General features: G+C 40.2%; 1 long non-coding RNA gene across 1 annotated transcript in view; it reads left to right on the forward strand.

Moving 5' to 3' along the window:
• Window positions 1-25620, forward strand: part of LOC124859418 — a 48765-nt gene that overhangs the window by 17470 nt on the left and 5675 nt on the right. The window contains exons 2-3 of the long non-coding RNA XR_007036087.1: window positions 14228-14273; window positions 24206-24275. This is a non-coding gene — a long non-coding RNA (uncharacterized LOC124859418). The remainder of the gene's footprint in view (window positions 1-14227; window positions 14274-24205; window positions 24276-25620) is intronic.

Below are 25620 nucleotides of genomic sequence, written 5' to 3' on the forward strand. Positions count from 1 at the left end.
AACTGACTACTTTACAGACACTCATATCATGTTAACATGTAGAGAGCAGTAATTATCCCTCAGCAAAAATAGGAACTCATTACAAGAGCCTTAAGAGGGCAGAAGGTCTGTGAAAACACACCCAGCTGCTATGGCCTCATAATCCTTAGCTCATCGTTTATGTCAGCAGGAAAGTAGTACATGTCTGGACCTAAATCATGGCCTTGACTCCTCAAAGTCTTTAATTAAGGCCTGATTGCCTTGTCCTCCGTTCCTTATATTAGTGTGTTTAATTTCCTACTGTCATATCATCTTCCCTTCTGGATACATTATTTATCAAGCCGATCCATTTTCCTCTGTTTCTGTAGCCAGCAAGCATGCTTATTTTGATCCATGGGCTTGACTATTAAGAAATGTTTAAAATTACTGTTTTTGAGATACTCAGATTTAAATGTCAATGTTTAGAGAAGGGTTTGATTGATTCCACTCCCTCTATGAAAAACGAACGAAGTTGTAAAACCCACAAAATGTCTTCACATTTTTAATGTTACAGTTATATTTTTTCTGCTGCACCGACACAAACCAGTACATAATTGTGAAGTAGAAGAAAAGAGATAGACGGTTTCAATTTCAATTTTAATAATACAAATTTGAAGATATATTTCTTTTTTGCTAAACTTAAATGTGGATAATCGTCAGATTACTTTTTAAATCAGGCAAGGACATCTGCATAAATCCTCAACTTGAATGCTTAATGCTGCTTTCAAATAATTATTGCATTTACTAAGAAAACCCAACATGGCCCGAGTTGAAAAAAATAACCCCCCCCCTTTCAAATTGTGAATTAACTGATTGACTACATTCTACGGAAAAATGTGTTAAATTTCACCAGCCACAGCCTTGCCTTATTACTTCAGACCTGTAGATCAGGAAATCAACTAAATATAATTTAATTGACAAATTGAAATAAGCTAAAGGTTTTTTAGACAACACTCTATAACGCTCGCCCATTTCTAAGCCTGAAGGACTTATAAATGCCAGAAACCACAGTGAGAGCAATTGTCCACAAATGAAGAAAACATGTAACAGTGCTGCACCTTTCCAGTGGCCGGTCTAGCAAAATTACTCCAAGAGCATGTTGCTGACTCATCCCGGCGTTCACAAAATAACCCAGAAAAACATCTAAAAGGACTGCACACCTCAGATAAGGTCAGTGTTTTTTATGATTCAACAATAAGATAGAGACTGGACGAAAATGTCCATGAGAGAATTCTATGACTAAAATCACCACCAACCAGAAAGAACACAAAGGCCAATTTTACATTTACTGAGACATCTTGCTGATCCCAAAGAGTTAAAAAAAATGTTCTGTGGACAAAACCACTGTGACAAGTAAAAGGAATATGGTGTGTATCCCATTACATCTGACTAAACAGTATCACAACATTTTAAAAAGAGGACATCAGACTGCCAGTTTTTAATGTCAGATGATTTTTTTTTTGTTTATCTCTGTTCATTTGTTTTCCTGTAATTCACTCCGAATTACCCTCTGTATAAAGGCACAATACCAACAATTAACTTCAAACTTGCCTAGTATGATGGTGTGGTGTTGCTTTGCTGCTTTAGGAACTTTAATTTGAAACCTAAAATTCTGCTTTCTTACTGAAATTTCTAAAGTAGAATGTCCAGCCATCAGTTTGTGACTGTATGTTTAAGCACACTTGGTTCATGTAACAGGAAAATGATCCAAAGCACACTAGCATTGCACCTTTGAATTGCTACAAAAATTGTTTTTTTACAGTAGCCTAACCAAAGCCCAGATTTAGCTTTGCTTGAGATATTGTAATTTGACCCTACACCAATGGGGCTGAATTTTATAAAAACAATAATTTCTATTTACATAGGTTATCTTTGTATGATATTGAAATTAGTTTGGTGATCTGAAACACTTGACAAAGCCTAAAAGCCTTGCACAGAATCAAAAACAGAACTATCAGTAAAGGGGAAATAAAGTAAGGCACTGAACTTTTAGATAGGCTTCATCAAGAGTTGTTAAAGCGAGAAAAAGTGTCCACAACCGGTATTTCATAGCTGACTCCACTAGAAATTCAAAACTGTTATTTTCTGGTTTGCCAAATACCCCCTTTACAGGCGTTCACACACTCAAACACATAACTTTTGTGTTAAGGTATGAGACCAAAAAGAACTTGAATAGCCTTTTCAGTACAGTCACTTTGTTACGTAGAACATTGCTGGTGAATCTCAACAACTTTTTATTTTTCCTTTTGACAACACTCCAGAAGTACTTTTGTCTGCTCACAGAATCAATCAACTGTGGCAACTGGCCACCCACTACAGTGACAAGTCCAGAATGAAAAACACTTTAGACCATGACACATAGAGTTAGGTGCCGCACATCAACAGGTTGTCTTATCGCTGCACTGTGGACCATGAGCACTTGAGTGAAATGTGCAGAGAGGCTCTCGACTGTGAGATGAGAGTGGGAGACGGTGTTGCTTCTGGCCGAGTTGAGTGGCTGAATACTGAGGAGCCAAGGCCAATGTGGAAGCGCAAGGATCAGCATGTCTGCTCTATTTTACAGCTGAGAAGCCTTTATCGCCATTGATGGTAGGGCCTGCTGCAGTGCCCTAAATGCAGCGTTATTTCAGTGGCACTTGATGTAATAGAATGTGGACAAATTTGGGAAATGGACTGTATGGGCTTTTTTCCCTCGTTTTGGTATGGGACATTTATTCAGCCATCAACGATACATGGAGTGACACGGCAATTTTACTATTTTGTCTTAGAGTGGCAGTTTCAAACCTTTAAAAAGTAGTAGAAGGAAAATGAGGAAAGTCCAATCCCAACAGTAAGAAAAGGATTAATTCCAAGGAAAGTTGAATAACACAACAATAATAATAATAATAATAATAATAATAATAATAATAATAATTCTTTCTAAAAATAATAATATGAGCATAATAATATAAATTTTGCCTTCAAAATTCCTTTAGAGTTTCATTTGCTCATTGTAATTACCAGTGAAGCTATTTATACCTCCTGTGATAAGTTTACATAGTCACATCATGCATGAGCGTGCATGAGTAACATATTAATTTGGGGATTTTACTGTAATTTTAGTGGGATTTTAGTGTAAACTTAGTGTAAACTATCCCTAGGCGTACACTCATTTTTGGATAAATGTCTTTCATCAGGTTGCAGAGAAACCACACACTTTTTGTTACCATAAGCAAGGTCCTAATTCTGGCGGCATATTTGACCACCTGTATTATCAGAACTTGTGGAGCGGATATTCAATAGTAATGAGGTTGGGGTCATTCCAGAAGCTTATTTTAAGCCTGCTTTATCCTTTACAAAACCAGCTTAAATGTATGTTTGGGACCAATGTCCAGTTGGAATACCCATTTGTGTCAGCCCCCAAATAAAAGAAAATTGGTTAAAATAATCAGAGACCCCCAAGCCATTAGCCTATCATAAATTGAAGGATGCCTGAACACCAGAGTCACTGTCAACAGTGAAGTGAGTTTATTATTCGGTCATAATGATGACAAATATGTTTTAAGGTGAGACTTTCTAACCAAAGAACAAGGTACCAACTCTCAGCCACAGTGGTAGATGAAAAACTACTCCTGAATTCTTCCACTTTGTCAGACATCAGCAACTTGACATTTTAAACCTGGATCCAGTTGGGTGTCCAGGAGCACAATGATCACACGTCCAACTGGCTTTCCAGAACAGATTCAGCAGGTTTACATTAAGCTTCTAGAATGGCACTGACCTCAGCCCTAATGAGAATTAATGGACCATACTTGTTAGCCAGGCCCATACCAGAAAACTAATTATGAACTAAGTTAAAGTAGCTCTACCAATTAATAAAAAGAGTGCTCAAAAATCCAACCAGAATTTGATTAGAAAAGTGAGTAGCTTCTTCATAACTTCTTAAAAGACACATTTCCAAAAGTTATTGGGGCTGTATCTATATTTTAGAGCCTGTATATAAAATTAGAAGCAGCATAGACAAGAGAAAATTCACAGAAAAACTCAACTTGTGTATTAAGTTTTTGGTTTTTCAAATTCATTGAAGTTGTATAACCCTAAAACCCTAAAAGTAACCTAAAGTAAAGGTTTGAATGTTTTTATTTCAAACTTGCCCAGCAATTCTAGTTTTCAGGATTCTCTTTCCACCCTGCATAAAAACTGGGGTTCAAGTGTGTCTTTATGAGCTCTAAATTAATAATATTTATACCCATTATGACTGTTACTAAACCTCTTAACAGTACTATACGTATCATATTGTGGCATTAAAAAGGAGAAAAAGAAAATAAAAATTAGTAATTTGGAAAATTCTAAAAACAAAAGCAAAAGTGAAGGATGAACTAAGAGATGTCACTCCAATTGGGCATAAGGAGGTGGTGATGTTCACAAAAAGATGCTGTACATTTTATTAATTTCAATCTTGACCCTTTTATCACCCAATTATTGCACATAATATTAAACCTGTCGTGAATATGAATTCAGGATGAAATAATTTGATTCATAATGAATTAGATTAGTTAAAATGTCGGACTGTACCTGTTTTATTCAGTATTATTTAGAATTTTAAATGTCACTCATGCACTACCCAGCAAAACATGCATATATTATTAAGCACTTTCACAATCCCTGCACAGACTGTTACCAGTTTCATGTTTCTATGGTTACAAGTAAATTGAAGTAATTTTTTTAATGATTTAAAAAACGTCCCTACATATATAGGGACAGAGTATTACAAAGTATGGCCAGAAAAAGGAACTTAAGCATTTAATGTAAAGATCATGCATCTGAATATATATATAATATATACTGTATATAATATATATCATGCAAAAATAAACTAATAAGGCGTTAGATGGTATGCTTTAGTTGTGTTCTAGAAAGAGAAGCAGGAACCAAACCAGGAAGGAACCATTGTAACCAGAAAACAATATGGGTATAAACAAAGAATTAAGCATCTCAGGCACATCTTAAAATCTTTGGAAATACAGATAAGCTAGTTTCCATCAGTGTCTTATTAGTTTTAGTTTTTTTTTTTCATCTAAAATACTCTATGTGGGGGAAAAAACTACATGGAATTGTATAGGTTGCTTGGGAATGTCCCAGTCAAGTAATATCTATGGAACCAGACAAATTTATTGGCATGCATGGTGAAAAACTGTTTAACACCATGTTCATCTTTAACTACAACAGCATAATTTCTCTGATGTTTTTTATTCAACTCTCAATTTGAGTACATTTCTTTTATGAGGAAGAAAAAGAATCCCACATTAGGATAAATATTTTGAAAAACTCGCTGGTTTCAGTGTTATTGTTACCCCTAACAACACAACAAAGACTGGTATGTTGCGGTACCATCACACACATAAACATAAGGGGATCATTAATGTGACTTTAGCTGGGTCTGTGTGATTTGGGAACAAACACTCCAGGTGGTTTTGGTGTAGTATTGTAGTAGTTGTAATATTAGGGAATGAGCAGCCGTTAACAGAAGTGACTATCGAGGAGTGGATGACTGCTGTGGGCTACTTAGTCGTCCAGACCACCAGCTGAAGAAGGGCGAGACTTCTGGATGCAGGCTGTTAAGAGGTCAGGCCTGTCATTTCCCGACACCAGCTTAAACAGAGCTTTCAGTAAACCTGCTGAACAGGGTCTTGTTCGGCCGCCACCTTTCGTTGCCCGATGAGATAACTCCTACTTCCCTGTTTCTGTGGGGATTGCTCAATCCAGCTCTCCATCCAACGGGTCCGGACTTCCCTAAACCTGAAAGGTCTTACAAAGCAGGTTTACTGAAAGTTCTGTTTATGCTGGTGTTGGGAAATGACACACCTTTCAACTGGATAGTGATCCGAAACATATGGCCAAATCACATAAAATCAACTATCCTTTATGGTCATCTCAGCCCTCAGAAAGCCTTTGGAATGAGCTAATGTGAGGAGAACTTACAAACTGACCCAAACCTCTGGATGTTCTAGAAAAAATGGTCAAAGATCTGTTTCCTTGTATACGCCAACTTGAGAACAATTGGAAAACGGAGGTTGCACAAACTAGTGATAGTAGAGGTACAAATACTTATATAACCAATACTTTTATTGAAAAGTGTGTTTCTTTTTCTTTGCAATGTTTATGCCAGGTGACTGGGTATAGCTTTATCATTCATCACAGGGAGGACATAAGTTTATTCACCTAATCCACAACCAGAAAGCTACATTTTTGGTTATGACTGCATCTAATCAAGCTTTGTTGATCACAAAATAGTAGAGCAGCAATATTTACAACCTTTCAAAACATTTAAATGACAATAAATATTCAAATCAAATGTATTGGATCCACAGAATTTGTGAGTTTTAGTAGAGATATGAAACATTTGAAAGTGCTGATTACAGAAACTCATACTCATTGAACTATTATTGAATGGGGGGGGGGGGGGGTGTCACGTCGCATTGCTTCAGATCTGTTGGACACACCAAACTTTAGCACTACCTCCTTTTTACCTTGTAGGATGTGTGCCCTGGACGTCCTGGCATGTCCATATACATATGGATTATGGGTGATATCAAATGTTTGGGGAGGCCAGAGAGAACCACACCGGTAGTATGTCATATATGCCCTGCTGTCATGTGTCTCACATTGTCTTCCATCCCAACCTACCTACTGAGACTGTAGCTAAGTTAGATGAAGCCTGGATGACATAAACTGTGTTTTTTTTTCCCACCCTAAGGCACTCCGAGGTCGTGGTGCAATCCTTCATATTCCGGCAGCTTTGACATTTTTTATATAAAGGCAATGCATCAAGGGGAAAGAGTTTCAAAGCATCAAAAAAGTTGGACAGAGCACCAAAGCAAAATACACAATGGAGTTTTGAGGAGGAAATAGAAATATATTTATTTTCAATGACAAATAAAGAGACAGTTTTGTTTAGTAGAGTCTAAGTGGACAAAAAAAAAATACAAGGTATGTTTACCACCTATAGTGCAGAAGAGTATGGAATCACTCTCTTTTTCTTTGCATTTGCTTCCAAGGCATCAATGTTTCTCATATGTGTAAATGAGCAATGTCTCTTTAGGGATTCCAAAGGTCAACGCCTTTTAGGCATTGCCTGATTTTCCAGTTGAATATAAATTGCTCCTGTCAAAAAGACGTTATTTAGCTATTTAAATAGAAATTTACAATCCGCCAGCAACTAAAAAAGCAATTCTTTCACAATGACTTAATAAAAATATATTAATGGCTCCATTCATGAACTAAGATTGAAAGATTGAATTTAAAATAAAGTTGCACAAAACTATAAAAATGCTTGACAGTGATTGAGTTGGCTGAAATGGGCTTACATGGCACATTTAGTAATTTGCACACCTACCTGCTCTTCAGAGCGGCACAATTACAGAGTGTCTCGGGGGTCGTTTGTGCCCCGGCTGCCTCCTTCTCCCTGCGCCCTGCTCAGCTACTGAGGTGGTGGCGTGAAATGGCTGTTAATTCCTTTTGCTATCTGTCCCACACAGAGCCTGTTTTAAGCATACATATGATTCTGAAATCCTCTAAAACAAAATACAGAATAAAGAAATCAGACATTGAAAAATAAAAACAGTGATGTTTTTTGCAAACACTGAAACATCACACAAGTATACAATGAGGAAAAGTGTGATGCTTATATTTTCTCTCTTTGGTGGGATTTATTCTGGTGCTTTTCTTTCTTCTGGTTTTGTGCAGAAGTTTTTTTTTTATCAGGATTTTTGAGCTTCATATTCTTCAACTTGTAAACATTATAAAACATGTGTATTAAGTATCTGGGATAAACATAGCACCAATTAGACATCCCGGCTGTTATTTAACCTTTCACAAAACACCAGTCTTGCCAAATCAAACTTTTTCCTGAATCTGTCACTGATGTGTAATAGATGGGCTGCTATGAAAGCCTGGGCCTGACATGCTGGCTCAAAACAACATATATATCAACGCATTGATATAATGGACATAGGCACCTGTCATAACATGTAAGTCTACCTGATGAAAATTTTGCTTTGCTATCTGTGGATTTAGGTGCAAATAATGTGACTTTACCTGGAATTTTGGTCTAGGTGGTATTAGACATTCAGCTCCTCGTGCCCCAGTGCCAGGCTGAATAAACGTCAAAGGGTAAAGTGTTGCACATACACATGTTTGACAAAATCGAAGAAACAGCCCCTGCAAAGGCATTTGTTTCTGAAACCTTTCAGTAATCTGCTTTTTATTAACATTTTTATCTTTTTTCTTCTGTATATTTAAGGCTCCCTCCTGTTCAGTGTGTTTGATTTCCTTGTAATATTGTGATGTAAAAATAGACTGAATGGTAAATGGTTTGCACTTCTGTAGCACTTTTCTAGTGTTCCTGACCACTCCAAGTGGTGTTTACACTAAGAGTCACATTCATCCATTCAAGCACACGCACACCTATACAGTTGACACACAGTTTCGGTAGAGTTAGGGTTGGTATTAATAATGAGGCTTCAAGGTAGTATTGTTGTTGTTCTTGCCTCACCATGCCAGGGTCTTTCTGTTTGCATGGTTTTACCATGCACGTGGGAGGTTCTTTCCAGTTATTATATATGATTAACACTTCCATTTTTGAAAGCATTCTTATTTTACAGCATTTTTTTACACCTGCCTAAAACATTTGCACAGTACTGTATGGTAATTTGTAGGGATACACCTAGAAACTGTTTTGCAATTTTTTAATATTTATGGTATTTTTGACCACAAATATAATGCAATGAGCACTTCGACTCTTTTAGGTTGGAAGGCCTCCTTGCCATCACCCTAATGTGTAGATCAGATTATCTGTTGGGTTCAATTCACAACTCTGGCTTGGTCACTCCAAACCTTAATATTAGTCAGAAGCATTTTAGTTCAATTAAAAGATTACTTCAATTTAATTATCTAACAGGGATATGAATATTTTTGGGCTTCATAGAACATCCAATTATTGTTAAAAGCAAGAAGATCTCAGATTCTAGGTATTAGATTCTTTGTGTAATAAACAATGCAATTGAGAAATCTACCCTGTATGTTCTTTTACAATTGTTCTTGGCTCTAAATAATTTTAGAACCTGGTAAAGTCCAGACTATTTCTACCCAAAATGTTTTTGGAATTACTAGGTAAGGCCATTTCTTTTTACTATGAAATTTTACATTTACACATAAGGTCAATTTAGTAACCTAACATGCATGTAAGGAGTACCTGGGGAAAATCTATGCATACAAATGAAAAATCCACACAGAAAGGCCAAGATTATGATAGTATTATTGCTTTTTCTAGAAGCAGTAGTACTATCATAAGTCAAACAATAAAGTATTTAGGAAGATTTCTTTTAATTTTTTAAAATGTTATTTTAAAAAATTTAAGTATTTCAAGGATTCTCCTAAGAGGACAGGTCAAAAACAAATACAGGACCATTCTTTTCTTCAGTGATTTATTATGATTTCCTTTTGGTATTTGCTAACCAACTGGAGATCCTCCAACCACTGTTGCTCATTGCTCACTTTTTGATTATTGGTTTTGTACCCCAACGTATACCGTAAATACAAATGTGTTGAAAACCCTTGTTTGAACGAAGAACTTTATAACAGTCTTTTACCTTGTTGGACTACTTGTTGCTGAATATTGGACTACTTGCACAGACACCAGGCCTCCTGATGCTTTCGGCCATTTTGTATTCAGGACAGTCCGCTCCTCCATATCCCGTCAAGCATCACGACTGATATGACGGGGCGTCCCAAGTCTGACGTCACGAGACGCTATATAGGAAGGCGGACATTTTGAAAACTCGCTTTCAGCTGGAAATCTTGACACAGTTACCACGCAACTGGAGCATCCTCTGGAGAAGAAGAGATCCCACGTGGAGTCTTCATTTATTTCTCTCTCTCGTTGGCCAACGAACAATTCATAACTGAGGTTTCTGGACTAGGAAGGCCAGAAATTTCACTTTGCCGATCGAAGACGTGAGTTTAACACGTAACCAAAAACACGGAGTTCGAGGAAACGAACCGCCATCAAGTTTAATCCCTAGTCGACTGCTGATGGTCAGATCCTATTTTTTCCTTTTCGTCAAGAAGACCAAAGGACGGGACTGACAGCTCTCTTGGAGTGTAACTGCGGACGCGCACAACGCTTCAACCCCCCCCCCCTTTTTTTCCTCTCACTCGCTGCCCCAGAAGGAAGCTTCAACAAGTAAAACCCATCTTTTATTTAATCTTTTATTTCTTTATTAGAAGGCCTGGGCAGGGTCAGAGGTGTAGAGCGATCAGAATCGCTGGTTAGGATCTCATGTGTTCTGAATGATATGTGTATGTAACCTTGCTTATTGAAACTTTGATGTGTTATTTTGATATCTGGAGCCGCCGCGTTCCTAGCTCTGTTTGTGTTTTACTATCTGGGAGTCAACGCAGGTGTGTTATAAGACTGGACTGCTAAAATAACCTCATGGTAAAATTCTCCATTTCCCTTTTGTCTTCAACCTCACGTCTTGCTAGCTTGCCGCCAAAAGCTTTATAACCCTTTTGTCTGCTCAAGAGTCGGGGGGAAGTTTTATGAGCAGAACATCACTGAGTACAGTCGGAGTGGCAATTACAACACCAGAAACATCTCTGGTCTCAATTCATAAATGAGGATTTTGGTTAAGAAATTGATTTTGTCAAATTATGATTTGTAATTATAATTATTGATCAAGATTAATCAATCAATAATCATAACCCCCAACAACCTCATTACCAACAACCAACAATTCTCCAAGACACAGCTTAATAAGTTGGATGTAAACAAAAAAGGAACATTTATTTAAATGAATTAAACTGAATTTTGAAATGAATTTTTTTTTATTTCTTTTCTGCATACTGATTATTTTTTGTTTGACGTTGCCATTCTGTATAGCTGTCTTTGTGTTGACTTTTAGACTTCTGCACTGACACGCTCTAAAGTAGAACAAAGGCTTGTTTAAGCTTTCTTTTTCTGTGAGCCTCAGGTCATATGGACAGAAAAATACTTCACTTATTCTTGCCAGTTCTCACTATCATGACACTGGTTTTACCAGTAGCTATAGATGTTTTGAAAACCAACAGTGAAACCTTAACTTAGTCTTTGTTATTAAACTGAAGTTGAATGCCAGTGTCAGAGAACAACCTATTCTAAAGATTTTCTTTAAAACAGATGTACACTGTAAGACCTGAAGCCATCACAAGTTTAATTTAGTAGTAGTTCTAAAGTTTACATATAATTTTGTGGAATATAAAATATTTCCCTTATGCTCTGCTTTGTGAAGCAATGAAGGCAGCCTGTCAAGCTAATGGTGTCTAATAAACCAAGTTCTAAACCTTAGTAGTGGCTTATTATTTTACTAAATAAATATTAGCACATGTATGCAATTACTTGTTTCAAAATGGTATTAGTCCAAAAAGTGAAGAGCAATTTAATGATTGGTAAAGGTCCCCCCAGCAAATGTTTCAAAATCAAATTTGTAAAAAATTCATACACAGCTGACTGACAGCTCTCAGCAACACATGGGGTGAGGGGGAACTTGTGCTTTTCAAATTGTAAATTATTACAATCATGGTATACCTTGAAATAGAAAAAAATCCCTTGCAACCTTATATTCTTTGCTCATACAGTTTCATTCAGACTAACAATTACATGGTGTTGCAATGTCTTTTTTTATCCTTTTAAATTCTTTGTATTGTTAAATATTATTGAGCTTATTTTATTTTGAGGGACTTTCTATGAGAAAACTGATAAAATTATTAACTTTTGCATTAATATTCTGTTTCTATACAGTCAGGTTGCTACCAGCTATTACTGGCTGTTCTTCCACTTCATTGTTATTGTTATCACACTTTACTCTGCATGAAGTGAATGCAAGTGCACCATTAAAATGAGCTAAGTAAAAAAGCCATTCCCTAGATGATGTTACATAAAAGATGATTAGCAAGTTGATTGTATGAATAATGTATTCATTGATGTGCACTATTCAAATAAAATCTGTCATGATGAGAATTAAACAAGCTTCCCTGTCATTCATTTTTTATTATGTTCTTCATTCGTTGCCCAAACCACAAGGGCACAGGTTGAGGCACTCAAATACGCAAAGTTCCATTTTGAATTAACTGACTGACAAAAAGAAAAAAACTGTAGAGTAAAATGATAAGGGTGAAGGAAAAATCTTTTTTCTAGTACTGTACAGATAACTTTTATGAATAGGTCTCTCAATCTCACACATTTTGGTCTTCATTCATTTTAAATTCATTGTAGAATAAGCTTTCGGACTGGAAAATGATCACCTAAAGCTCTGCAGTACTTGCTGGGTCGGAGTGAATGATGTGAAGTTTCTCCCCTCTACATAATCTGTAGATTTAAACTCCTGAGCAGCATAATAAAGCCACAGTGACTTAGATCTTTTGTTATTTATTGTCTGGCTAACCTGATAACAGATTTTTATCGCAGCGTGGGGCATTTTCATGGCCGATGATCTGCTAATACAAAGACATTGTGTCTTAGTAGTAAGTCATTCTGCTTAAAATTTTAATAAAAAAAACATGCGGGCGGAGGATGGTGAGGCACATCTAAGGGTATGGTTGTTGCATGCATAACAGTGGCAGATGGGGGCCACCTTGACAATGAATACTCTGAGGGAAATGACAGCACAATGTTTCCCTCTACTGGTGATTGTTGTGATCACCATATGCATCAGATGGCAAGATAATTTAAATCTGTGTGCACCTTTCAGCACGCACTAGGTGCTGGTAAGGATAGAAAGGATGAAAAGGGTTACAGTTGATGGATTTATGTGGTAATACAGCAAAAACTAAGCAACTCTAGAAAAAATGAGAAACAAACATAGACAAGCAGTGAGAAAAACTAGCAATTGGTTTCAAAATGTTGTACTCAGCAGCTGTTCGTCAGCAGGTGATGGATGTGTGACATTTAGCTAAGATAGAGCTGTTGGCAGCAAAGCATAAGGGCTCTACACAACAAATTAGTTGTGACAGAAATCCTCTTCAGTGATATTACAAAATATCCAGCAGCGAGGAAGATGTGTGAAGAGAAGAAGAATATATATTTTAGTCTTCTTTGCTATCTTTTATCACATAACCCCTTTTAATTTTTTTTTGTCTTAAAGTAACATTACATACAATGGGGCGTCAAAGGTTTGCCATAAGAATCCTGCTGGTACTGTCAGAATCAATGGAAATGTTCTCATCTTAATTGATAGGTTGAATGAGACAGCTAAAACAACAGAAAGCAACTTCATGCTGAGTACACTGAGAGACAATTCCCCATTCAGCATTGTTTCCCTGGGAATTTTATCTTATCCTGGAGAGAATGTCAGAGCCTCAGTGTGCAGTGAGACAAGCTTTTTGCTAAAAAAACTTTAGATCTCAGTTGTTCTCCTGTTTGACTTGTTGCCAAAGAGAGGACGAAGGTCTCAGAGAATAGGTGGTCTGCACCGCCAGGGTTGCCCTTCAGGAAAGTGTTTATGTGTGAACCTTTCCCTCTCTATTTTTTCCCCACAGTTCAGAGGAAGGCTCATGCACTTCAGACAAAACAAATGCACCTGTGGTACACTCGCATACACATCTCACAGCAAGACACTCACAACAGACAGAACTGAAAATAAGCACACAACCCAATGTGATGCATTGATGCTGGAGTGGCTTTGTGAGGCCAAGGTCACACAGTCTCATTCGTATATTCCCATAATCCCTTGTGCTGGCTGGGTGAAAGGCCTGCTAATGGCTAGCACACTCCAAAAAAGGAAATAGTGCCTTAACATATACTCTAGAGACTCTCTCAGCCCACCACCCTGCGTAAAGAGCATAGCACATGGTCTATACAATCCATCAACATGGCTAATTAGGCCCTGGCAAAATCCCTGAGAGAAGCATTAGAAGGGGAACCAGAGGTGTGCGGAACAGCACCATAGTAACTATGGTGCTCGTTAGGCTTGGAATTAGCTTGAAAATACCATCAGCCTTCAGACTATTCCATCTATTCATATTTTAAGGGTCTTTTAGGAGATGCACTGAAGGGAACCTGTTGCTGTTTTACTAGTTTTAACTGGTTGTAAAAGGGTTGTTTTTAAATTTGCGAATTAGTCCAAGTCTTTCTTAACAGAATATTTATATTAATTTGCTTTTCCTTTGGTATCTCTGACACTGTCTGCTCCAGGACTCATTGGAAGAAGAAATATCATACTCCAGTGGGCCCTATCCAGGTAAATACACAAAAAACAAAGTAGTGCATAATCCTGTAATGAAAATAAGTTTCCCTTGTAATCAAAATCAGCAGTGCCTGTCACGCATCTACATTAGGTCCACCAGAGTCAAAATGTTTAGTGTAATTGCATCTGCAAATCTTTGGGGTTAATGCTCTACTAACGTTGGACATTTAGAGGTTCAAATTTGTTACTCATTCTTCTTTGCAAAATAACTTAAGCTGAGTCTGACTGGATGAAGACCGTCTGTGAACATCAATTTCTGATTCTTGTCATACATTGGATTCACATCAAAAAAAAATTTTATTGGGCAAATCTAACACATAATTAAGCTTTTATTTTAACATTTCGATTGCAACTCTGTCTGTATATTTGGGATCTTTGTCCTGCTGGGATGTGAACCTCCAGCCCAGTCTCAGATCTTTTGCTGTTTTTTTTTTTTTTTCAGGATGCCTCCACCTCTATATTTCACCATGGGGTTGGTATATTCTGGATGATGTGTAGTTTTCCAACACACATTGCATGTAAAAAGTTGACCTTTTGTCATTTAAGAAGAGCACACATATTCGTTGTATCCTCTACATTGTATCCTCTACATTTGCCCATTTGGCAAACTCTAAATGGAACATATTTTTGCTTTTTTTCAGCAATTGCTTTCTTCATTCCACCCTTTCACAAACACCAGATTTGTGGAGTGGAAAAATATTAACTGTCCTGCCAATAGATTCTCCAATCTGAGCAGGGGATCTCTGTAGCTCCTCCAGAGTTTCCATGACCCTCTTGTCTAAAAGGCCAATGGATTGAAGTGGATTACATTAGGGACACCAGAGTAAACTGGTTCGAAAGCAAATGACTTCACACTACTTCAATTTTTAAAATGAAAAACTATAAATCCTTTTTCTTCCCCTTCACAGTTATACACTATTTTGTGTTGGCCTATCACATAAAATCCAAATAAAGAATTTTAAAGTTTGTCATTGAAACATGACAAAATGTGAAATAGTTTAAGGGACATCATTATTATTGCAATGCATGTAGTCCAGGAGTTGCATTCGTTTGATCCCCAACTACCTAAAAACATTACTGCATCTGATGCTAACGGAACATGAGGGAATCAAATCTACTCTGAAGATCAGCCTTCCTCATTCCCCTCTTCAGTACCTTGTCGGGCTGGAGTTTCTGTTGTATGTTTTTGTCTGTGTTTTTTGACTCCTAGTAGGCGCTAGTGCTCAGCAGTGGTGGAGACAGGTGCTTTCCATCTCGGTGATTGAGTACTGGAGTACTGAAGCAGGAAGCAGCCAGCATCTCGTCGCTCGAGTATTAGCCTCTGTGGTAGCTACTCAGCCAGCCTCGTATTAATTAAGTTTATGTGTACTTTGCCTTCGACAACGTTTAACTTGTTCTTTGTTCTTCTTAGTGAACTGAACCGGCGACTACCTGGAGGTTACCCAGGCTGGCCCCGGTGGCTTCGTTCAAACACTAACTACGTTTTCAAGGACCTTCCAAGGATTATACCGGTTTCTATGCTTTCTGGCTGATGTTTTGGTCACTTTTGAATGTTGGTGGTGCTTTCACACTCGTGGTAGCATGAGACGGACTCTACAACCCACACAAGTGGCTCAGGTGGTGCAGCTCATCCAGGATGGCACATCAATGCGAGGTGTTGCAAGAAGGTTTATTGTGTCTGTCAGCGTAGTGTCCTGACCGCTTTGTGCAAGGAGGAACAGGAGGAGCACTGCCAGAGCCCTACAAAATGACCTCCAGCAGGCCACAAATGTGCATGTGTCTGCACAAACGGTTAGAAACCAACTCCATGAGGATGGTATGAGGACCCGACGTCCACAAATGGGGGTTGTGCTCACAGCCCAAAACTGTGCAGGACACTTGGCATTTGCCAGAGAACACCAGGATTGGCAAATTCGCCACTGGCACCCTGTGCTCTTCACAGATGAAAGCAGGTTCACACTGAGCACATGTAACAGACGTGACAGAGTCTGGAGACGTGGAGAGCGATCTGTTGCCTGCAACATCCTTCAGCATGACCGGTTTGGCAGTGGGTCAGTAATGGTGTGGGGTGGCATTTCTTTGTGCTCGCCAGAGGTAGCCTGACTGCCATTAGGTAACGAGATGAGATCTTCAGACCCCTTGTGAGACCATGTGCTGCTGCGGTTGGCCCTGGGTTCCTCCTAATTCAGGACAATGCAAGACCTCATGTGGCTGGAGTGTGTCAGCAGTTCCTGAAAGATGAAGACATTGAAGCTATGGACTGGCCCGTCCATTCCCCAGACCTGAATCCGATTGAGCACATCTGGGACATCATGTCTCGCTCCATCCACCAGCGTCACGTTGCACCACAGACTGTCCAGGAGTTAGCGGATGCTTTAGTCCAGGTCTGGGAGGAGATCCCTCAGGAGACCATCTGCCATCTCATCAGGAGCATGCCCAGGCGTTATAGGGAGGTCATACAGCCACGTGGAAGCCACACACAATACTGAGCCTCATTTTCACTTGTTTTAAGGATATTACATCAATGTTGGATCAGCCTCTAGTGTGTTTTTCCACTTTAATTTTGTGTGTGACTCCAAAGCCAGGCCTCCATTGGTTAATAAATTTAATTTCCATTGATGATTTTTGTGTGATTTTGTTGTCAGCACAACTTCGTACAGAACAAAGTATTCAATGAGAATATTTCATTCATTCAGATCTAGGATGCATTATTTGAATGTTCCCTTTATTTTTTTGAGCAGTGTAGAAAGGTGTGAGACGAGCTCTGACATCATTGAACAGCAAAGCTCTACACACACATGGAATGAATTTACACAATTTCTTAAAATACAAGAATTTATTAACAAAAATAAGTCAACTCAAAGTCAAACATATTTCAATCAACAAACTCTTCACCATGCTAAAGCAATCCAACTAACTACTAAGCAGAATTAAAGAATAGGGAAGACTAATGGGCTATGTACATTATAAACAAGTTGATTAAAGATGATTGGAAATCATGATTGAAAGATTGATGCAATATTACCATGCAATGTTATTTATGTTTGAGAACCAAGGATTATGTTGAAGAATCTGGAAGTGACGTGAAGTTAGTCTTGGAACTAACTTGGACAACCATTCACAATGCAAGATCAGATAAAATATTATTTTAATAAAATAATGTTTTAAGAATGATCTGCTGAATAAAACCAACCTTCTGGATGACTAATTCTCAACGGGGTCTCATTAGCTGCCTTTATTTATTAAAATAATATTTAAAGAAATATTATTTAGGGAATATTTTGAAAAAGAGCCAAATTTTTCTGGAGAAATGGGGCTTAATGGTGTTTACTTAGTTATCATATTTAGTAAAATAATGTTTAGGGACTATTATTTACTAGCTTGAAAACTAACAACCTTTCTGGGTAAATATTCTTTGGCACCAGGCATGTGTCCTTACCTGTTAGCAGTTGAAGGTAACAAAGGAGGCTGATAGCTTAGCACCAGAATCAAACACACACCTTTAAAAATACCGTGAGTAAAGGGTTAAAATGCATAAGCACGGATGGCGCGTTATGATCAATCTTCTGTGTTTAAAATCACCCTTCGAGTAAAGTTTGTCTTAACTTTAAAAACACACAAACGAAGAACACAAACACAAACTGAACATGTGTGCTGCAGGTAAGTCTGCTAATACCAAGATAGCTGAGTTCAACCCAAACAAAACCAAACTTCACAAAATGAAAAACATTTAGATCATTTAAATCTAAATTCTTCTCTATTATTCTGCCCAAACACCAAACCTCGTATGAACGTGTTGAGGAGTTGTCCGGGCGACGACGAAGTTTGAAGAAACGTCCACAGTCAACAAATGGTTAGCTTTCAGCTAACCTCCGGAGCAGTGGCTGGAAGATGGCTCGTTCTGTCCGCTGACCACACTGCACGTTACCACGGGATGCGGCTCCTGTTGTCGTCCTCTCAGACCGGGAAAACCGCTCCACTCGGCTTAGTAGAGACAGCGTTTCTACGGGGAATCCTCTGGGACACAGTTTGCTTCTGCAGGCCTCAGAAACAAAGTAAAGCAATGCTTATCCCTTAATTTCCTCTCTTTATGAATGAAATCACCGGGTACACAAACAGTGATTCACTCGTACTTAACTTTGCATATAATCGCGTGATCTTATGACACCCTTGGATCCAGTTTGAAGAGTTTATGTCTTTTTGCCAGCAAGAGACATTAGCGCGCTGTTTTCCCCTCCTATCCCGATGATCACTGGCATGGAAGAGGCAGGATGTAGCAAGAGTGGTGCTTTTATTTGGGCAGGGACGTCCGAGGAAGTCCGCAGTTATCCCGTTTCCTCCTTCTGAAGTTGTGCTGGAAGTTGGTTAAATGCAATTTATTTTGAAAGTTCCAGAAAAGTTTGTACCGGAGTTTTGATGTTGAAATCCTTGGCTGTGGTCCCAACACTAGTAACTAAGAAATCATCGGACTTACCATTGTCTCCACATTCACTTCTTTTCCAGTCTAAATCGCTCTCCTCCTGGCGGATTGCCTACTCCCTCCTAGTAAGAGACATTTCACATTTAAGTTCCGGTTTCGTTTACTGTGCCACTTACCTGTCGTTTTTTCCTTACAGTTGTTCCTGCACACCATACCGATCCATTCTCCTTAAATAAATATTTTTCAAACTTGTACCCGTTTCACTTGAGCATGATTTTGCATGTGGGTCAGAGCCATACGTAACACCATGACAGAATACTTGAGCCAACCCGACCCAGCAGAGGCACTCAAGGGAGTTCTTTCCGATCATACAGTTTAGGATACATTTTTCTTTCTGTATTGATTATGTCGCTTCAGGTCGAACGTTATGGACTATTAAGCAGCGGGGTAGACCACTAACAGAATTTGCTATAGATTGCGACTGTGGCTCAGTAGGAAGCGTAGTTGTCTTGCAATCAGAAGGTTGTGGGTTCAATTCCAGCTTCCTCCTGCCATATGTCGATGTGCCCCTGGGCAAGGCACTTAACCTCAAGTTGCCTACCGATCTGTGAATTGGTGTATGAATGTGTGACTGTTAGTGAGTGCAATTTGGTGAATGTGGCTCTAGTGTAAAGCGCTTTGAGTGGTCTGTATGACTGGAAAAGCGCAATATAAGTTCAGTCCATTTACCATTTTCATATCCTTGCAGCAGAATCTGGCTGGAACACCCGGGCCCTTAAATCTGTATTTTTTCATGCCCTAGATGAGACTTTAAAGGATGAGCTTGTTTTAGTGGATGAGCCAGAGTTATTGGAGGATTTCATTGCTAAAGCCATTAGAATAGATAGCCAGTTAAGGGAGAGGAGGAATCCCAGAAATGAACGCAGTTATGTTAGGACCCAGCCAACGTTTTTGCCTAATGTTAACCCCAAGCCTCCTTCCCAAGAACTGGTAGGAAAAACTGAATCCATGCAGGTGGGTAGGGCGCGCCTCACTAGCGAGGAAAGGCAGAGGCGCTGGCAGGCTAGGCAATGTTTTTATTGTGGCTCCGTAGAACATCTTGTAGCCAACTGTCCTACTTGTCCTCCTCGGCCAAAAGATCAGGTTCGTCAGTAGATAGGGACATACCGGCGGACGAGACTGTTTCACCTGAATCCCTCAGATTTTGTTTGCCAGCCACGTTACTACTTAACCAACAGGTCCACAATCTCTCTGCACTGGTTGATTCAGAAAGTGAACAGAATCTTATAGACTTGGATCTAGTTAAAGCAGCTGGGATCGAGACTGTGGCTTTAACAGCACCACGTCTTGTGACAACCCTCAATGGTCAGGAATTGTCTCATATTACTCACCAAACTAAACCTATAATAAATAAACCCTCTTGTTATCTGGCAATCATCGAGAATTAATTTCCTTCTACATTTTTCCTGTAGCTACGCATGCTATGGTGCTGGGTTTCCCTTGGCTTAGTAAACACAATCCTCACCTTGATTGGGTTAAGGGCAGAGTTGAGTCCTGGTCCACCAGTTGCCACACTACCTGCCTTCAGTCTGCAGTCGCTCCCGTTCCCCCTGACTCAGTTGTTGAGGAGAGTGATTTTCCGGATCTTACCCGGGTACCTTTGATATACAATGATCAAGCTAAGGCGCTTTCATTACCTCCACACCGACCTTATGATTGCGCCATTGACTTACTTCCAGGAGTTTCCCTGCCCACCAGCAGGTTGTATCCCATTTCTACACACGAGCAGCAGACTATGGAGAAATATATCATTGAGTCCCTGGCTACCGGCCTTATCTGCCCTTCTTCATCACCACTAGGCGCAGGTTTCTTTTTCGTCAACAAGAAGGATGGTTCTTTTCGGCCCTTTATTGATTATAGGGGGCTTAATAACATTACGGTTAAGAACAAGTATCCTCTTCCTTTACTTTCTTCAGCTTTTGAACCTGTCCGCGAGGCCACAGTTTCACACTAAACTTGACCTTGGGAATGCCTCTCACCTAGTTAGGATCCGCCAGGGGGATGAGTGGAAGACAGCTTTTAAGACCCCACTTGGACATTTTGAATACTTAGTCATGCCCTTCGGCCTCTGCAATGCCCCTGCTGTCTTCCAAGGACTTGTTAATGACATCCTCAGGGATTTGTTGAACATTTTTGTGTTTGTCTACCTAGACGATATTTTGATTTATTCTAAGGACCTGAAGACTCACCAGCATCACATTCATCTGGTGTTAGAAAGACTTTTAGAGAACACACTGTACGTGAAAGCGGAGAAATGTGAATTTCACCAGACCTCTGTAACCTTCTTAGGTTTTATTCTAGAGGGTGGAGAGCTCCGTGCACACCCAGAGAAGGTTAAGGCTGTGCTGGAGTGGCCTGTTCCGGACTCACAGAAACAATTACAGAGGTTTCTCGGCTGTGCCAATTTCTACCGCTGCTTCATCCGGAACTACAGCCAGACGGCAGCTCTTTTAATTGCACTAGCTTCCACTAAAGTGCACTTCCTTTGGAACTCCGCTGCGGATCAAGCCTTCCGTGTTCTTCAGGAGAAGTTCGCCCAGGCACCCATCTTAAAACATCCAGATCCCTCCAGACAGTTCATTTTGGAAGTCAACGCCTCCGACACTGGGGTGGGAGCAGTACTCTCACAAGGTTCCTCTGACGACGACAAACTGCAGCCTTGTGGGTATTTTTCGCACCAGCTGAGCCAAGCCGAGCGGAATTATGATGTGGGTGACAGGGAACTCCTTGCTATTAAGCTAGCCTTAGAGCAGTGGAGACACTGGTTAGAGGGTGCCATTCACCCTATTTTAGTCTGGACCGACCACAAGAACTTGGCTTATTTACAGACTGCTAAAAGACTTAACCCAAGACAAGCCCGTTGGTCTCTTTATTTTTCTCGGTTTAATAATCTCTTTCAGACCTGGGGGTAAGAACTCCAAGCCTGATGCTCTTTCCTGGCAGTTCGCACCAGATGACTCTGAGAAGCTACCTGAACCTATTGTGCCCCCTGCCTGGACCATCGGATCTGTGACTTGGGAGATTGAGGAACTGGTCTCCTGAGCGCTAAGGACAGAGCCTGACCCTGGTAACGGGCCTACCAACCGTACGTATGTCCCTGTTGCGGTTAGGTCTAGGGTTATTCAGTGGTTCCACAAGGCTAGGTTCTCTGCACATCTAGGGGTAAGCCGCACTATTTCCCTGATTAACAGACATTTCTGGTGGCCCTCTTTGCACCAGGACGTCCGGGAATGGGTGCTTGCTTGTAGAGTTTGCTCAAGATACAAGAGTAGTAACCAAACCCCAGCTGGTCAACTACAACCTTTGAGCATCCCTAACCCTCCCTGGTCACATTTAGGTTTAGATTTTGTAACTGAGCTACCCATGTCCAAGGGTATGACAGTCATTTTGTCTATTGTTGACCGTTTCTCCAAGGCTTGTCACTTAGTGCCACTTAAAAAGCTTCCCTCGGCATTGCAAACTGCCAAATTTTTGGTCAAGCACTTTTTTCGCTTATACGGTATACCACAGGATATTCTGTCTGACCGAGGGCCCAAGTTTATTTCCCAGGTTTGGCAACAGTTTTGCTCAGTTTTTCCCCAATCTAACTGACAAGTAGAGAGACTCAACCATCAGCTCGAGTCCACACTTAGGTGTGTGACCTTCTCTGCCCCATTAGACTGGGCCGAGCATCTCCCTTGGGCTGAGTATCCTATCAACTCATAGGTCTCGTCTGCTTCAGGAGTTTCACCCTTTGAAGCCTCATAAGGGTACCAGCCACCTCTGTTCGCAGCTGACGAGATCGACGTGGCTGTACCCTCTGTTCGCCATCATGTTTGCCAATAGTTCAGGCGCTCAATCGAACTGCGGCCCAGAACAAACGTATCGCTGACCGCAAGAGACAGCCAGCTCCTGTTTATCAGCCGGGACAAAGGGTTTGGTTATCCTCCTGGGACATCCCTCTCAAGGCCATGTCAAAGAAGTTGTCATCTAGGTTTATTGGGCCCTACATTATTGAGTCCTTAGTCAGTCCCTCTGCCATTCGGCTCAGGTTGCTTTCCTCTTTACGAGTACACCCTACCTTCCATGTATCTCAGGTTAAGCCCGTAATGGACTGTGGTTCCTCGATCTTTTATTTGTGACCCCACTTTGATTTCTGTTTGCTTTGCTTCCCATCCTTCTGTTTCTGGACCACCGAGTGGCGGTCGTTGAAGGGCGGGAGGGTAATGTCGGGGCTAGAGTTTCTGTTGTATGTTTTTGTCTGTGTTTTTTGACTCCTAGTAGGCGCTAGTGCTCAGCAGTGGTGGAGACACCATATTGGTGATTGAGTCCTGGAGTACTTAAGCAGGAAGCAGCCAGCATCTCATCGCTCGAGTATTAGCCTCTGTGGTAGCTACTCAGCCAGCCTCGTATTAATTAAGTTTATGTGTACTTTGCCTTCGACAACGTTTAACTTGTTCTTTGTTCTTCTTAGTAAACTGAATCGGTGACTACCTGGAGGTTACCCAGGCTGGCCCCGGTGGCTTCGTTCAAACACTAACTACGTTTTCAAGGACCTTCCAAAGATTATACCAGCGACTACCTGGAGGTTACCCAGGCTGGAGTGGCTTCATTTCACACTAGCCTCGCTCCTAGGATCTCCCCAGGAAGGATCTTCCACACACCTACCTGACGCCAAACTCTGGAACTTCCCCGGCTGGCTGCTTTCGGACCCGGATTCTCCAGAGATCATTCAACCTAACCTGTCCACCCTCCACATCTCCGCTGACGCTTCACCTGCACTCCAAGCTCTAACCCAAGTAACTAAGAAATCATCGGACTTACTATTGTCTCCATATTCACTTCTTCTCCAGTCCGAATCCGTCTCCTCCTGGCGGATTGCCTACTCCCTCCTATTAAGAGACATTTCACATTTAAGTTCCAGTGTTGTTTACTATGCTTCTTACCTGTCGTTTTTTCCTTACAGTTGTTCCTGTACACCATACCGATCCCTTCTCCTTAAATAAACCTTTTTCAAACTTGTACCCATTTCCCTTGAGCATGATTCTGCATGTGGGTCAGAGCCATACGTAATACCATGACATACCTATTGTTCTGGCACTATATACTATCTTCTTTATCTATTTAATGAATCCCACTAAATATAGATTTATTACCCAAAAATAAAAATAGAAAACACATTAATAATACACAACATGGAAAATGTGGTGCAGTTTTATTTCAGTTATCTATGCAATGATATAAATACTAATCCTCTACATGCTTGTTATCAGATGTAGATTGTAACCCAAGATTGAAGATAATTATGTTATGATCATTATGTTGTGCTCATTGACAGCTTATGCTCTTCATTTTTTATAAAAGACAGGAGCCCCAACAGCAGCTTGATGTTCTTAAACTGAGGTGGGAGTAGAATTTACGACCTTCAAATAAGATTGTCTTTCTGTTCCCCTTTTCGAATCCTCAGATCAACAATCTGTCCTCTGGGTAGACGACTGCAGTCAGGCAGCAGAGAAAATGGTTGAGATTAAAACAAGGTAATGGCACATTTCCATTCCTTTGTGCGAACTGTGCATGCAATTTAAGGGGCTGCTGTACAGAGTGAGTTAATATTTCATTGCATGCCAAGGAAAGGGAATTAAGAGGAGGGGGAAAAAAACTGCATATGTCTCATTTTGCAATCTGATTCGTCTCAGAAAATCAGCCTGAGTCAATGTCATTCCATAATGAACTCTCTTTCACTCTTCTGAGCCTTCTGCTGCTATGTGGCTTCCTGATTTCACACCAAATAACTGAGGAATGCTTTTATAGTTACAGGAGAGGGGTAAGGGTCTATCTCAACCTCTCGCCAGTGATACAGATTACTGCTCTTTCCCACTTTCACATTCTCCTTGCTTTTCATCATCGTCACCACCCAGAGAAAAGCTTTCTCTTCTCCCCACCACCATCTTCCCACCCTAACCACCATGCCTACTCTGTGCTGGTTTAGAGATTGAGATGAGGGAGGGAGAGGGAGTTTTTGATTGACTAAGATGCTGAGATGTAATCTTGTGCAAGCTGAAATGTCTAGTGTGTGCTTGTTGGATGATTGTGTGCATGCAAAAGAGGAAATGTTGCTGTGGCAATATGTGATGCTCAGCTTATTGCATCGCAAGCTCATTTGTTTGTATTTTATACCTCATTTCGGCTCAGACGAGCCGGGTCTAGATTCCGACTGTGGGCGACCCAGTTTCATAGCTCTGTTACTTTCACTCTCTAATAACACAGCATACATCTTTTATTACATCACTTTTGCTAAGTATGCTGCTCTATATGGATATGCTTTAATGCAATATTCCTCTACAATTGTTCACTGAGAGGAAAATCCAAACTCCAGCTATTTCCCTGCAATGGTTTTTGCTAGGTCCCCTCAGGCACAGCTATGCAGTGCGTTAGTATTTTAGTGCAGTGCGTGACACCACTCTGACAGCACTCTAAACATCAGAAGGACTAAAGCTCATCTTGGCTGTCGGGGATGTAAAAACAATTACAGATTGACTGTTTATGGTTAAGGAGAAAAAGAAAACATATGGGTGACACAACATGAACGTAAACCTGTCCAAATTCTGCCAATGATAATCATCATCTTTATAATCATAAAAATCATTGCACATGTACATTACAACAAAATGTGTCCTCAGCATTTAACCCATCCCTTATAGGGAGCAGTGGACTGCCATTGTACGGCGCTCTGGGAGCATTCTGGGGCTAAGAGTCTTGCTCATGGACCCAGAGTGGCAATCTGTGGGATACGAACCTGGCCCCTTGTGTCCTCTCTGGAATGCAAACCACTAGGCCACCACTCCCCTTCTAACCAATGATGGCTGTTGTAGCTCTGTTTCA

This window comes from Girardinichthys multiradiatus, chromosome 2 (assembly GCF_021462225.1).
Source record: "Girardinichthys multiradiatus isolate DD_20200921_A chromosome 2, DD_fGirMul_XY1, whole genome shotgun sequence".
NCBI classification, from domain to species: Eukaryota; Metazoa; Chordata; class Actinopteri; order Cyprinodontiformes; family Goodeidae; genus Girardinichthys; species Girardinichthys multiradiatus.